General features: G+C 37.9%; 11 non-coding genes across 11 annotated transcripts; all 11 read left to right on the top strand.

Annotated features, from left to right (window-relative positions):
- The first annotated feature begins 2,872 nt into the window (after window positions 1–2,872).
- On the top strand, window positions 2,873–2,955 carry TRNAL-CAG (transfer RNA leucine (anticodon CAG)). The gene has a single exon. It is a non-coding gene; the product is annotated as a tRNA-Leu (tRNA).
- Window positions 2,956–4,065: 1,110 nt separating this feature from the next.
- TRNAL-CAG (transfer RNA leucine (anticodon CAG)) lies at window positions 4,066–4,148 on the top strand. The gene has a single exon. It is a non-coding gene; the product is annotated as a tRNA-Leu (tRNA).
- A 380-nt stretch (window positions 4,149–4,528) lies between these two features.
- TRNAL-CAG (transfer RNA leucine (anticodon CAG)) lies at window positions 4,529–4,611 on the top strand. The gene has a single exon. It is a non-coding gene; the product is annotated as a tRNA-Leu (tRNA).
- Window positions 4,612–5,269: 658 nt separating this feature from the next.
- Window positions 5,270–5,352, top strand: TRNAL-CAG (transfer RNA leucine (anticodon CAG)). The gene has a single exon. It is a non-coding gene; the product is annotated as a tRNA-Leu (tRNA).
- A 1,110-nt stretch (window positions 5,353–6,462) lies between these two features.
- Window positions 6,463–6,545, top strand: TRNAL-CAG (transfer RNA leucine (anticodon CAG)). Its single transcript has one exon. It is a non-coding gene; the product is annotated as a tRNA-Leu (tRNA).
- Window positions 6,546–8,133: 1,588 nt separating this feature from the next.
- Window positions 8,134–8,216, top strand: TRNAL-CAG (transfer RNA leucine (anticodon CAG)). The gene has a single exon. It is a non-coding gene; the product is annotated as a tRNA-Leu (tRNA).
- Window positions 8,217–8,876: 660 nt separating this feature from the next.
- On the top strand, window positions 8,877–8,959 carry TRNAL-CAG (transfer RNA leucine (anticodon CAG)). The gene has a single exon. It is a non-coding gene; the product is annotated as a tRNA-Leu (tRNA).
- A 659-nt stretch (window positions 8,960–9,618) lies between these two features.
- On the top strand, window positions 9,619–9,701 carry TRNAL-CAG (transfer RNA leucine (anticodon CAG)). The gene has a single exon. It is a non-coding gene; the product is annotated as a tRNA-Leu (tRNA).
- Window positions 9,702–10,082: 381 nt separating this feature from the next.
- TRNAL-CAG (transfer RNA leucine (anticodon CAG)) lies at window positions 10,083–10,165 on the top strand. Its single transcript has one exon. It is a non-coding gene; the product is annotated as a tRNA-Leu (tRNA).
- A 660-nt stretch (window positions 10,166–10,825) lies between these two features.
- On the top strand, window positions 10,826–10,908 carry TRNAL-CAG (transfer RNA leucine (anticodon CAG)). Its single transcript has one exon. It is a non-coding gene; the product is annotated as a tRNA-Leu (tRNA).
- A 665-nt stretch (window positions 10,909–11,573) lies between these two features.
- Window positions 11,574–11,656, top strand: TRNAL-CAG (transfer RNA leucine (anticodon CAG)). The gene has a single exon. It is a non-coding gene; the product is annotated as a tRNA-Leu (tRNA).
- Window positions 11,657–14,401: the final 2,745 nt, after the last annotated feature.

Below are 14,401 nucleotides of genomic sequence, written 5' to 3'. Positions count from 1 at the left end.
ATGCAGATGATCTGCTAGTAGGGGTGGATAACCCTGAGATAGATCTGCCAGTTATTTTGACTCAGTTGAGGGAATTTGGGGAATACTCAGGGATAAAGATTAATTGGGCAAAGTCGAATTTGATGTATTTAGGGGATAGTTCACAGACGGTGCAAACTGGGTTACCAATTTACCCGACCAACAAGTTCAGGTATTTAGGAATTTGTGTTTCGAAGGTCCCTCAAGATTATATCGGGGATAATCTTGTTCCACTTATTAAAGAAATCAAGGTTAAGTGTCGTAGGTGGGTTAAACTTCCTATTTCACAAATAGGAAGGGTTAACCTGATTAAGATGTCTGTCCTCCCGAGGCTCTTATATGTCTTCCAACATTCTCCAGTTTATATTAAAAATGAATATTTTAAGGAAATAGACAGTATTCTATCCTCCTTTATCTGGCGAAATAAACGTCCGAGGATTAAAATGGCCACATTGAGTAGAGATCGGGCCAGGGGAGGCCTGGCGTCTCCCAATATGAAGCTATATTATATGGCCGCTCAATTAGCACATGCCTGTGCATGGGTTCGGGATAATGAAATCACAGCAGAGATGGGAAAATTGATAAACTGCTTGGACCCGGATTTAACTCCTCTTCAAAGATTGTTGTCTGGTGACTTACAAAGTGGCTTGCCCCCCATTATTAAACAAACAGTTGAGATTTGGAAGTGGGTGCATAGAACTATACGGTTTGATGGTGTAGATCCAGACACGTCTATTTTTTCATTAGTAGCCCTGAAAGGAATCAAGGTACAACAGGGTGGTATAGTATGGGGAAAATATGGTTTAACCTCTATCGGTCAATTTTACCAGGAAGGTCATCTTAGAACTTTCAGTGAGCTACGAATGCAGTATAATCTTCCTAACCATATGTTTTATAGATATCTTCAGGTTAGGAGTGCGTTACAACAGTCTGAAGGATGGGGAAGGATAAATATTATTGACTCACCGTGTAAGAAATATATGAAGCAATTGTGTCCCCGTAAGAGGCTGTCCAAGTTATATAGGTACTTACTCTCCCAGGTACAGTGCGAGGATTTGGAGCAACTAAAAAGACATTGGACGGAGGATGTTCCCCAGGTGTCCCTAAGCTCCTGGAGTGAGGTATTGTCCTCTCCCAGCGGCGCTACTACCTCATTCCCTATTCAGCAGGTGCAGTTTAATATTCTGCACAGAAGCTATATAACCCCAGTGAGACTAAAGAAAGTAGAGAGCTCCTATTCTGAGATATGCCCTAAGTGCAAGGAAGGTGTGGGGACTTTCTGGCATATGCTATGGGAGTGTAGAGTTGTAAAATCCTTCTGGGATGAAATCGTTAATCTAATGGTGGATGTTGGAATCCCCCGGAACACTATCACCCCCACTAGTTTATTACTTGGGGTTTGGGAGCAAGGGGTCTACGGGGGAGAATGGAAAAAGTTAGCTTGGAACCTGTCAGCCATTGCGAAGGTTATTGTCGCCAGGTGGTGGATGGCCCCCTTAGCCCCAACGGTTGGAGAATGGTTAAAACTAGTTAATAATACCTGTTCACACGAGAGATTTGTGTATGCTACAAGGGGAGTTAGCGAAAAATTTCACAAGATTTGGGGTTTATGGAAAGCCTCGAAGTATTACTCTGTACCACTAATGCATGTTTAAAAACGTTTATCTTTTTCTTTTACTGTGTTTGTTTTTTTCGTTGAGGAAACATAGAATCACATATATTTGTATGGTATAATAGAGATTGGACATTTGCACTGAACTACTACTGTATAGATTGAATAATTGGGTACTCTTTGGAGTTCTAACTAAGTGCACTTAATTAGTTTATAAAATAGTTTGTAAGAACAGTTTTTGGATTTGAGTTGACACGTTTGTTTTGGAAACACAGAATCACAAATATCTTTTTAGTCTAAGAGTGGGGTAGACAGCAGGAAATATCTGTATTTGGATAATATTAAGGGATATCTAGGGAGGTATTAGTAGAATGTATTTATTTAGAAAATTATTATATAATTAAGATTAGGACGTAAGATATGTGTACACTTGTTGGTTAGATATATTTATTTATTTATTTATTTTAGTACTTACTTTCTCTGTGTAGGACAGGATTATTGTAGTCTGGATTTGAAGTGCGGCAGTTGGATATATCTGGGAGTGACCTCTCATGGGCCCTATATGTTGACTTATACCCCATCGTGTAATAACAAGTATTTATTTTTTAGTCTTTTATGTACTATGCAGCTTGATGTTATGTTGACATATGAATAAGGTGTGGCCGACCCATCTTTTTTTTTTTGTTCTCTTTGTCTTCGTCTCTTTTAGGGCAGGGGGAGGGTGGGGGTAATGGGCTATCTTCTTATTGTAAAGTCTATCAAATGTGAAAATATAATAATGATGTAATGGATATACTTTAACCATGTAATTTGTGTGATTAAATAAAACTTAATTAAAAAAAAAAAAAAAAATACCTCCCAAATTAAGAATTTGGGAGGCCTTTTTCTAACTTAAGAAAACTGCTCTTCTAAGCCATTGGTCATGAAAATAAACCCCACTTGGGTTCATTATAATAGAATCCAATGAATCCCACAAGCTAAAGGAAGTAGCCAGTTTGTGCAATCTTCACAAATTTTACTCAACAGTGAGTGAAAATGCATCAGCAAACAAACTCTGGGCATTTGAATTCTAATCCTCAAAAGAGAAAATAAATCCTACTTTATACATTAGAACCACTTTCAAAATGAATGGAAAAGCAATTGATACAGTCTTTAAATCAATAGTTTCTACAATATGACCATTGTATCGTTGGAGAGGGGATTTCGTACTATATCACTTTTAAAAAAATTAGTGTGAAATATGTCAGGATGGCCGAGCGGTCTAAGGCGCTGCGTTCAGGTCGCAGTCTCCTCTGGAGGCGTGGGTTCAAATCCCACTTCTGACAGGACTCTTTCTTTTCTTATTTGTTCTTCAATTCCTCTTCCTTGTTGCATGAAAAAAGAATGACTTAAGAATTAGATGAACACTCTCTGCAAAATTCTGTTTCCAATTCCACCATGTAAAAAATGTATCAATCAATCCACAATTTTGCTATGTATCAAGAAAAGATCACACGGTTTTCTATTTAAAAATAGGGGCCTGAAACCTACCAAAGAGATCAATGTCATGTTCTTTGTATTGGTCATGAACATAAACCCCACTTGGGTACATTAAAATAGGATCCAATCAATCCCATAAGCTAAACAAAGAAGCCAGTTTGTGCAAGATTCACAAATTTCACTTCATAATATTAAATTTTTCTTAAAAATAGTGCGATAGCTATATGTCAGGATGGCCGAGTGGTCTTTGGTCGCAGTCTCCTCTGGAGGCGTGGGTTCAAATCCCACTTCTGACATAGTTCTTCCTTTCTTTATTGGTTCTACTATTTCCTTTTCCTTTTTGCATGAGAAGAGAATGACTTAAGAATCAGATTAACACCCACTGCAAAACTCTGTTTCAATTTCCACCATTCAAAAAGGCATCAATCCATTATATTTTTATATAGCAAGAAAATAGCACACTATTCTTTGTACAAATAAGGGCTTGAAACCTACCACTGACATCAATATCATGCTTTTTGTATTATCTGCTCCATACTTCTTGATTTATATTTCGCTAAATAAAATACCTCCCAAATTAAGAATTTGGGAGGCATTTTTCTAACTTAAGAAAACTGCTCTTCTAAGCCATTTTTCATGAAAATAAACCCCACTTGGGTTCATTATAATAGAATCCAATGAATCCCACAAGCTAAATGAAGTAGCCAGTTTGTGCAATCTTCACAAATTTTACTCAACAGTGAGTGAAAATGCATCAGCAAACAAACTCTGGGCATTTGAATTCTAATCCTCAAAAGAGAAAATAAATCCTACTTTATACATTAGAACCACTTTCAAAATGAATGGAAAAGCAGTTGATACAGTCTTTAAATCAATAGTTTCTACAATATGACCATTGTATCGTTAGAGAGGGGATTTCGTACTATATCACTTTTTAAAAAGTTAGTGTGATATATGTCAGGATGGCCGAGCGGTCTAAGGCGCTGCGTTCAGATCGCAGTCTCCTCTGGAGGCGTGCGTTCAAATCCCACTTCTGACATGACTCTTTCGTTTCTTATTTGTTCTTCAATTCTTCTTCCTTGTTGCATGAAAAAAGAATGACTTAAGAATTAGATGAACACTCTCTGCAAAATTCTGTTTCCAATTCCACCATGTAAAAAATGTATCAATCAATCCACAATTTTGCTATGTATCAAGAAAAGATCACACTGTTTTCTCTGTCAAAATAGGGGCCTGAAACCTACCAAAGAGATCAATGTCATGTTCTTTGTATTGGTCATGAACATAAACCCCACTTGGGTACATTAAAATAGGATCCAATCAATCCCATAAGCTAAACAAAGTAGCCAGTTTGTGTAAGATTCACAAATTTCACTTCATAATATTAAATTTTTCTTAAAAATAGTGCGATAGGTATATGTCAGGATGGCCGAGTGGTCTATGGCGCTGCGTTCAGGTCGCAGTCTCCTCTGGAGGCGTGGGTTCAAATCCCACTTCTGACATAGTTCTTCCTTTCTTTATTGGTTCTACTATTTCCTCTTCCTTGTTGCATGAGAAGAGAATGACTTAAGAATCAGATTAACACCCACTGCAAAACTCTGTTTCAATTTCCACCATTCAAAAATGCATCAATCCATTATGTTTTTATATAGAAAGAAAATAGCACACTATTCTTTGTACAAATAAGGGCTTGAAAGCTACCACTGACATCAATATCATGCTTTTTGTATTGTCTGCTTCATACTTCTTGATTTATATTTTGCTAAATAAAATACCTCCCAAATTAAGAATTTGGGAGGCATTTTTCTAACTTAAGAAAACTGCTCTTCTAAGCCATTGGTCATGAAAATAAACCCCACTTGGGTTCATTATAATAGAATCCAATGAATCCCACAAGCTAAAGGAAGTAGCCAGTTTGTGCAATCTTCACAAATTTTACTCAACAGTGAGTGAAAATGCATCAGCAAACAAACTCTGGGCATTTGAATTCTAATCCTCAAAAGAGAAAATAAATCCTACTTTATACATTAGAACCACTTTCAAAATGAATGGAAAAGCAATTGATACAGTCTTTAAATCAATAGTTTCTACAATATGACCATTGTATCGTTGGAGAGGGGATTTCGTACTATATCACTTTTAAAAATTAGTGTGATATATGTCAGGATGGCCGATCGGTCTAAGGCGCTGCGTTCAGGTCGCAGTCTCCTCTGGAGGCGTGGGTTCAAATCCCACTTCTGACAAGACTCTTTCTTTTCTTATTTGTTCTTCAATTCTTCTTCCTTGTTGCATGAAAAAAGAATGACTTAAGAATTAGATGAACACTCTCTGCAAAATTCTGTTTCCAATTCCACCATGTAAAAAATGTATCAATCAATCCACAATTTTGCTATGTATCAAGAAAAGATCACACTGTTTTCTCTTTAAAAATAGGGGCCTGAAACCTACCAAAGAGATCATTGTCATGTTCTTTGTATTGGTCATGAACATAAACCCCACTTGGGTACATTAAAATAGGATCCAATCAATCCCATAAGCTAAACAAAGTAGCCAGTTTGTGCAAGATTCACAAATTTCACTTCATAATATTAAATTTTTCTTAAAAATAGTGCGATAGCTATATGTCAGGATGGCCGAGTGGTCTATGGTCGCAGTCTCCTCTGGAGGCGTGGGTTCAAATCCCACTTCTGACATAGTTCTTCCTTTCTTTATTGGTTCTACTATTTCCTTTTCCTCTTTGCATGAGAAGAGAATGACTTAAGAATCAGATTAACAACCACTGCAAAACTCTGTTTCAATTTCTACCATTCAAAAAGGCATCAATCCATTATATTTTTATATAGCAAGAAAATAGCACACTATTCTTTGTACAAAAAAGGTCTTGAAAGCTACCACTGACATCAATATCATGCTTTTTGTATTGTCTGCTTCATACTTCTTGATTTATATTTTGCTAAATAAAATACCTCCCAAATTAAGAATTTGGGAGGCATTTTTCTAACTTAAGAAAACTGCTCTTCTAAGCCATTGGTCATGAAAATAAACCCCACTTGGGTTCATTATAATAGAATCCAATGAATCCCACAAGCTAAAGGAAGTAGCCAGTTTGTGCAATCTTCACAAATTTTACTCAACAGTGAGTGAAAATGCATCAGCAAACAAACTCTGGGCATTTGAATTCTAATCCTCAAAAGAGAAAATAAATCCTACTTTATACATTAGAACCACTTTCAAAATGAATGGAAAAGCAATTGATACAGTCTTTAAATCAATAGTTTCTACAATATGACCATTGTATCGTTAGAGAGGGGATTTCGTACTATATCACTTTTTAAAAAGTTAGTGTGATATATGTCAGGATGGCCGAGCGGTCTAAGGCGCTGCGTTCAGGTCGCAGTCTCCTCTGGAGGCGTGGGTTCAAATCCCACTTCTGACATGACTCTTTCTTTTCTTATTTGTTCTTCAATTCTTCTTCCTTGTTGCATGAAAAAAGAATGACTTAAGAATTAGATGAACACTATCTGCAAAATTCTGTTTCCAATTCCACCATGTAAAAAATGTATCAATCAATCCACAATTTTGCTATGTATCAAGAAAAGATCACACTGTTTTCTCTGTCAAAATAGGGGCCTGAAACCTACCAAAGAGATCAATGTCATGTTCTTTGTATTGGTCATGAACATAAACCCCACTTGGGTACATTAAAATAGGATCCAATCAATCCCATAAGCTAAACAAAATAGCCAGTTTGTGCAAGATTCACAAATTTCACTTCATAATATAAAATTTTTCTTAAAAATAGTGCGATAGGTATATGTCAGGATGGCCGAGTGGTCTATGGTGCTGCGTTCAGGTCGCAGTCTCCTCTGGAGGCTTGGGTTCCAATCCCACTTCTGACATAGTTCTTCCTTTCTTTATTGGTTCTACTATTTTCTCTTCCTTGTTGCATGAAAAAAGAATGACTTAAGAATTAGATGAACACTCTCTGCAAAATTCTGTTTCCAATTCCACCATGGAAAAAAATGTATCAATCAATCCACAATTTTGCTATGTATCAAGAAAAGATCACACTGTTTTCTCTTTAAAAATAGGGGCCTGAAACCTACCAAAGAGATCAATGTCATGTTCTTTGTATTGGTCATGAACATAAACCCCACTTGGGTACATTAAAATAGGATCCAATCAATCCCATAAGCTAAACAAAGTAGCCAGTTTGTGCAAGATTCACAAATTTCACTTCATAATATTAAATTTTTCTTAAAAATAGTGCGATAGCTATATGTAAGGATGGCCGAGTGGTCTATGGTGTTGCGTTCAGGTCGCAGTCTCCTCTGGAGGCGTGGGTTCAAATCACACTTCTGACATAGTTCTTCCTTTCTTTATTGGTTCTACTATTTCCTCTTCCTTGTTGCATGAGAAGAGAATGACTTAAGAATCAGATTAACACCCACTGCAAAACTCTGTTTCAATTTCCACCATTCAAAAATGCATCAATCCATTATGTTTTTATATAGAAAGAAAATAGCACACTATTCTTTGTACAAAAAAGGGCTTGAAAGCTACCACTGACATCAATATCATGCTTTTTGTATTGTCTGCTTCATACTTCTTGATTTATATTTTGCTAAATAAAATACCTCCCAAATTAAGAATTTGGGAGGCATTTTTCTAACTTAAGAAAACTGCTCTTCTAAGCCATTGGTCATGAAAATAAACCCCACTTGGGTTCATTATAATAGAATCCAATGAATCCCACAAGCTAAAGGAAGTAGCCAGTTTGTGCAATCTTCACAAATTTTACTCAACAGTGAGTGAAAATGCATCAGCAAACAAACTCTGGGCATTTGAATTCTAATCCTCAAAAGAGAAAATAAATCCTACTTTATACATTAGAACCACTTTCAAAATGAATGGAAAAGCAATTGATACAGTCTTTAAATCAATAGTTTCTACAATATGACCATTGTATCATTAGAGAGGGGATTTCGTACTATATCACTTTTTAAAAAGTTAGTGTGATATATGTCAGGATGGCCGAGCGGTCTAAGGCGCTGCATTCAGGTCGCAGTCTCCTCTGGAGGCGTGGGTTCAAATCCCACTTCTGACATAGTTCTTCCTTTCTTTATTGGTTCTACTATTTCCTCTTCCTTGTTGCATGAGAAGACAATGACTTAAGAATGAGATTAACACCCACTGCAAAACTCTGTTTCAATTTCCACCATTCAAAAATGCATCAATCCATTATGTTTTTATATAGAAAGAAAATAGCACACTATTCTTTGTACAAAAAAGGGCTTGAAAGCTACCACTGACATCAATATCATGCTTTTTGTATTGTCTGCTCCATACTTCTTGATTTATATTTTGCTAAATAAAATACCTCCCAAATTAAGAATTTGGGAGGCATTTTTCTAACTTAAGAAAACTGCTCTTCTAAGCCATTGGTCATGAAAATAAACCCCACTTGGGTTCATTATAATAGAATCCAATGAATCCCACAAGCTAAAGGAAGTAGCCAGTTTGTGCAATCTTCACAAATTTTACTCAACAGTGAGTGAAAATGCATCAGCAAACAAACTCTGGGCATTTGAATTCTAATCCTCAAAAGAGAAAATAAATCCTACTTTATACATTAGAACCACTTTCAAAATGAATGGAAAAGCAATTGATACAGTCTTTAAATCAATAGTTTCTACAATATGACCATTGTATCATTAGAGAGGGGATTTCGTACTATATCACTTTTTAAAAAGTTAGTGTGATATATGTCAGGATGGCCGAGCGGTCTAAGGCGCTGCGTTCAGGTCGCAGTCTCCTCTGGAGGCGTGGGTTCAAATCCCACTTCTGACATAGTTCTTCCTTTCTTTATTGGTTCTACTATTTCCTCTTCCTTGTTGCATGAGAAGACAATGACTTAAGAATGAGATTAACACCCATTGCAAAACTTTGTTTCAATTTCCACCATTCAAAAATGCATCAATCCATTATGTTTTTATATAGAAAGAAAATAGCACACTATACTTTGTACAAAAAAGGGCTTGAAAGCTACCACTGACATCAATATCATGCTTTTTGTATTGTCTGCTCCATACTTCTTGATTTATATTTTGCTAAATAAAATACCTCCCAAATTAAGAATTTGGGAGGCCTTTTTCTAACTTAAGAAAACTGCTCTTCTAAGCCATTGGTCATGAAAATAAACCCCACTTGGGTTCATTATAATAGAATCCAATGAATCCCACAATCTAAAGGAAGTAGCCAGTTTGTGCAATCTTCACAAATTTTACTCAACAGTGAGTGAAAATGCATCAGCAAACAAACTCTGGGCATTTGAATTCTAATCCTCAAAAGAGAAAATAAATCCTACTTTATACATTAGAACCACTTTCAAAATGAATGGAAAAGCAATTGATACAGTCTTTAAATCAATAGTTTCTACAATATGACCATTGTATCTTTGGAGAAGGGATTTCGTACTATATCACTTTAAAAAAATTAGTGCAATATATGTCAGGATGGCCGAGCTGTCTAAGGCGCTGCGTTCAGGTTGCAGTCTCCTCTGGAGGCGTGGGTTCAAATCCCACTTCTGACAGGACTCTTTCTTTTCCTATTTGTTCTTCAATTCTTCTTCCTTGTTGCATGAAAAAAGAATGACTTAAGAATTAGATGAACACTCTCTGCAAAATTCTGTTTCCAATTCCACCATGGAAAAAAATGTATCAATCAATCCACAATTTTGCTATGTATCAAGAAAAGATCACACTGTTTTCTCTTTAAAAATAGGGGCCTGAAACCTACCAAAGAGATCAATGTCATGTTCTTTGTATTGGTCATGAACATAAACCCCACTTGGGTACATTAAAATAGGATCCAATCAATCCCATAAGCTAAACAAAGTAGCCAGTTTGTGCAAGATTCACAAATTTCACTTCATAATATTAAATTTTTCTTAAAAATAGTGCGATAGCTATATGTCAGGATGGCCGAGTGGTCTATGGCGCTGCGTTCAGGTCGCAGTCTCCTCTGGAGGCGTGGGTTCAAATCCCACTTCTGACATAGTTCTTCCTTTCTTTATCGGTTCTACTATTTTCTCTTCCTTGTTGCATGAGAAGAGAATGACTTAAGAATCAGATTAACACCCACTGCAAAACTCTGTTTCAATTTCCACCATTCAAAAATGCATCAATCCATTATGTTTTTATATAGAAAGAAAATAGCACACTATTCTTTGTACAAAAAAGGGCTTGAAAGCTACCACTGACATCAATATCATGCTTTTTGTATTGTCTGCTTCATACTTCTTGATTTATATTTTGCTAAATAAAATACCTCCCAAATTAAGAATTTGGGAGGCACTTTTTTAACTTAAGAAAACTGCTCTTCTAAGCCATTGGTCATGAAAATAAACCCCACTTGGGTTCATTATAATAGAATCCAATGAATCCCACAAGCTAAAGGAAGTAGCCAGTTTGTGCAATCTTCACAAATTTTACTCAACAGTGAGTGAAAATGCATCAGCAAACAAACTCTGGGCATTTGAATTCTAATCCTCAAAAGAGAAAATAAATCCTACTTTATACATTAGAACCACTTTCAAAATGAATGGAAAAGCAATTGATACAGTCTTTAAATCAATAGTTTCTACAATATGACCATTGTATCGTTAGAGAGTGGATTTCGTACTATATCACTTTTTAAAAAGTTAGTGTGATATATGTCAGGATGGCCGAGTGGTCTAAGGCGCTGCGTTCAGGTCGCAGTCTCCTCTGGAGGCGTGGGTTCAAATCCCACTTCTGACATAGTTCTTCCTTTCTTTATTGGTTCTACTATTTCCTCTTCCTTGTTGCATGAGAAGACAATGACTTATGAATCAGATTAACACCCACTGCAAAACTCTGTTTCAATTTCCACCATTCAAAAATGCATCAATCCATTATGTTTTTATATAGAAAGAAAATAGCACACTATTCTTTGTACAAAAAAGGGCTTGAAAGCTACCACTGACATCAATATCATGCTTTTTGTATTGTCTGCTCCATACTTCTTGATTTATATTTTGCTAAATAAAATACCTCCCAAATTTAGAATTTGGGAGGCCTTTTTCTAACTTAAGAAAACTGCTCTTCTAAGCCTTAGCCATTGGTCATGAAAATAAACCCCACTTGGGTTCATTATAATAGAATCCAATGAATCCCACAAGCTAAAGGAAGTAGCCAGTTTGTGCAATCTTCACAAATTTTACTCAACAGTGAGTGAAAATGCATCAGCAAACAAACTCTGGGCATTTGAATTCTAATCCTCAAAAGAGAAAATAAATCCTACTTTATACATTAGAACCACTTTCAAAATGAATGGAAAAGCAATTGATACAGTCTTTAAATCAATAGTTTCTACAATATGACCATTGTATCGTTGGAGAGGGGATTTCGTACTATATCACTTTTAAAAAATTAGTGTGATATATGTCCGGATGGCCGAGTGGTCTAAGGCGCTGCGTTCAGGTTGCAGTCTCCTCTGGAGGCGTGGGTTCAAATCCCACTTCTGACAGGACTCTTTCTTTTCCTATTTGTTCTTCAATTCTTCTTCCTTGTTGCATGAAAAAAGAATGACTTAAGAATTAGATGAACACTCTCTGCAAAATTCTGTTTCCAATTCCACCATGGAAAAAAATGTATCAATCAATCCACAATTTTGCTATGTATCAAGAAAAGATCACACTGTTTTCTCTTTAACCCCTTCCCGACATTTGACGTACATTTACGTCATGGCCGGGAGGTACTTCCCGACACATGGCATAAATGTACGTCATGAGTTTAAACTGTCACTGCGTCTCGAGACGCAGTGACAGAGGGACGATGTCTGCTGTCCCTGACAGCAGACATGTCCCTGCATGCCCAGGGGGGGCTGCGATGTCGCCCCCCCGTCGGCGATCGCTGTGATTGGCTGTTCAGTGTGAACAGCCATTCACAGCGTTTTCCTGTGTTACCAGCGAATCGGACGCTCGGTAACACAGGTGTCAATCACCGCCGGGCGTCAGGGGGCATGAGGGGGTCATCGGTGACGATGACACCTCACCCCACCCTCACCCCACCTGCCCCCAAGGCTGTGATTGGTCCGTGGGACCCACGGACCAATCACAGCCAAGGCGCGACATTTAAACTGACGGTGACTGCGCTGCAGACGCCATTCCGGTCTGGAATAGCGTGCAGAACGGTCACCGTGCCTGCCTGCCGTGAATACCGACCTGATCCTTGCTAATACTTACCTGATCCTTGCAAATACCTTACCTGATCACCTTATCACTGCTTGTAGCGTGCTGGACGCTTCCTGGATCTGACTTCCTGAGACTTCCTGCTGCTGCTGCAGTGTGATAGAGAGATAGAGAGATAGAGAGAGAGATAGAGAGAGATAGAGAGAGATAGAGAGATAGTGACAGAGAGAGCTATATTTTGTGTCTGCTACCCCCCCTTTTTGGGGGTGCAGGGGTTTTCTATATATATATAACTGTCAGTGCTGCTGCTGCAGTGTCATACAGTGATAGATAGTGATAGATAGGGATAGATAGTGAGAGGTAGAGAGATAGAGAGATTTGTGTCTGCTACCCCCCCTTTTTGGGGGTGCAGGGGTTTTATTTTATATATATAACTGTCAGTGCTGCTGCTGCAGTGTCATAGAGTGATAGATAGTGATAGATAGTGAGAGATAGAGAGATAGAGAGAGATAGTGATAGAGAGTGTATATTTTGTGTCTGCTACCCCCCCTTTTTGGGGGTGCAGTTTTTTTTTATACATATAACTGTCAGTGCTGCTGCTGCAGTGTCCTAGAGTGATAGATAGTGAGAGATAGTGAGAGATAGAGAGATAGAGAGAGATAGTGACAGAGAGTGATAGAGAGTGTATATTTTGTGTCTGCTACCCCCCCTTTTGTGCTGATCAGTATATCTGTGCTGATCAGCAACTTTTTGGGGGCGCAGAGGTTTTTTTTTTATATATATACCTGTCAGTTGCTGCCAGTTGCACTGTCAGTTGCACCAAAGGTTGTGCACCTGCTGTCCCTCACTGGTAATCAGTGTCGCATCACTGATCACCTTTTTTTTTTTTTGTGAGTGCTGTGGGGTCTTTTTTTAATTTTTTTTTTACACACACTGATTTTGTGGGTGTCCTGTGGCCACTGTGCGCCGATCAGTGACGTACATCACTGATCAGCTTTTTCGGCACAGGGTTGATCAATTTTTTTTTTTTTTTGATCAGATTCCTGTTGCCTTTGAGCGCTGTTCAGTGACAGACGTTACTGACCAACATCTGTGCTCAATTTTTGGCGCAGGACCTTTTTTTTTTTTTTTTTAACCCCTTCAATTTTTTATTTTTAACCCCTTCATTTTTTTTTTTGGTATAAAGTATTTTTTTTTTTCTGCACCACATACACACTACATACCCCCCGGATTGAAATAAAGTTTGTACCCCCCCCTACACTATACACGTGTTGAAACATTTCACTACCAGTAACACAAAAATAAAAATGGCATCCCAAATGTCCTCCCAAATGTCCTCCCAAATGTCCTCCCAGTCATCCAGGAGAATGTATTCAGTGGAGGAGGCATATGCCATGCTTGCCTCTGACTCTGACACAGGCAGTGATGCAAGCGGGGAATTTGAAGGATTCGTCTTAAGCTCCTCTTCCTCCTCTGGTGATGAGGGACCCCCTCAAAGACGCCCCCGTAGATCAGCTGAGATTCCCCCCCCAATAATTGATCTAGTATGGACCCCACCACCAGACAATTTTGAGCCCCAGGTTCCTGAGTTTTTGGCCATGCCAGGAATCCAATTTGATTCCACAGGTCTCAGAGAAATTGACTTTTTCAAATTATTTTTCTCTGATGATTTTATAAATTTAATGGTGGACCAAACTAATTTATATGCCCAACAGTTTATTGCTCAAAACCCCACGTCATCATTTGCTAGGTGGACCCCTGTAGATGCAGTAGAGATGATGACGTTTTGGGGTCTGGTGTTTCATATGGGCATAGTAAAAAAGCCAGAAATTAGGCAATATTGGAGTACAGATGTTCTGTACAGTACTCCATTTTACCGTATGGCCATGCCCCGGACTCGATTTGAGACAATTCTTAAATTTATACATTACACCGATAATGCACAGTGCCCACCCAGAGATGATCCCACCTTTGACCGGCTATTCAAAGTCAGGCCGGTCATTGATCATTTCAGTGCCAAATTTGAAGAGGTGTACATCCCTGAAAAATGTATTTGTATCGACGAGTCCCTTATACATTTT

Source organism: Crinia signifera, chromosome 1 (genome assembly GCF_055691185.1).
Source record: "Crinia signifera chromosome 1, ASM5569118v1, whole genome shotgun sequence".
NCBI lineage: Eukaryota > Metazoa > Chordata > Amphibia > Anura > Myobatrachidae > Crinia > Crinia signifera.
Note: the sequence above shows the minus strand (reverse complement) of the source record. Positions and strands in the feature narration are given on the sequence as shown.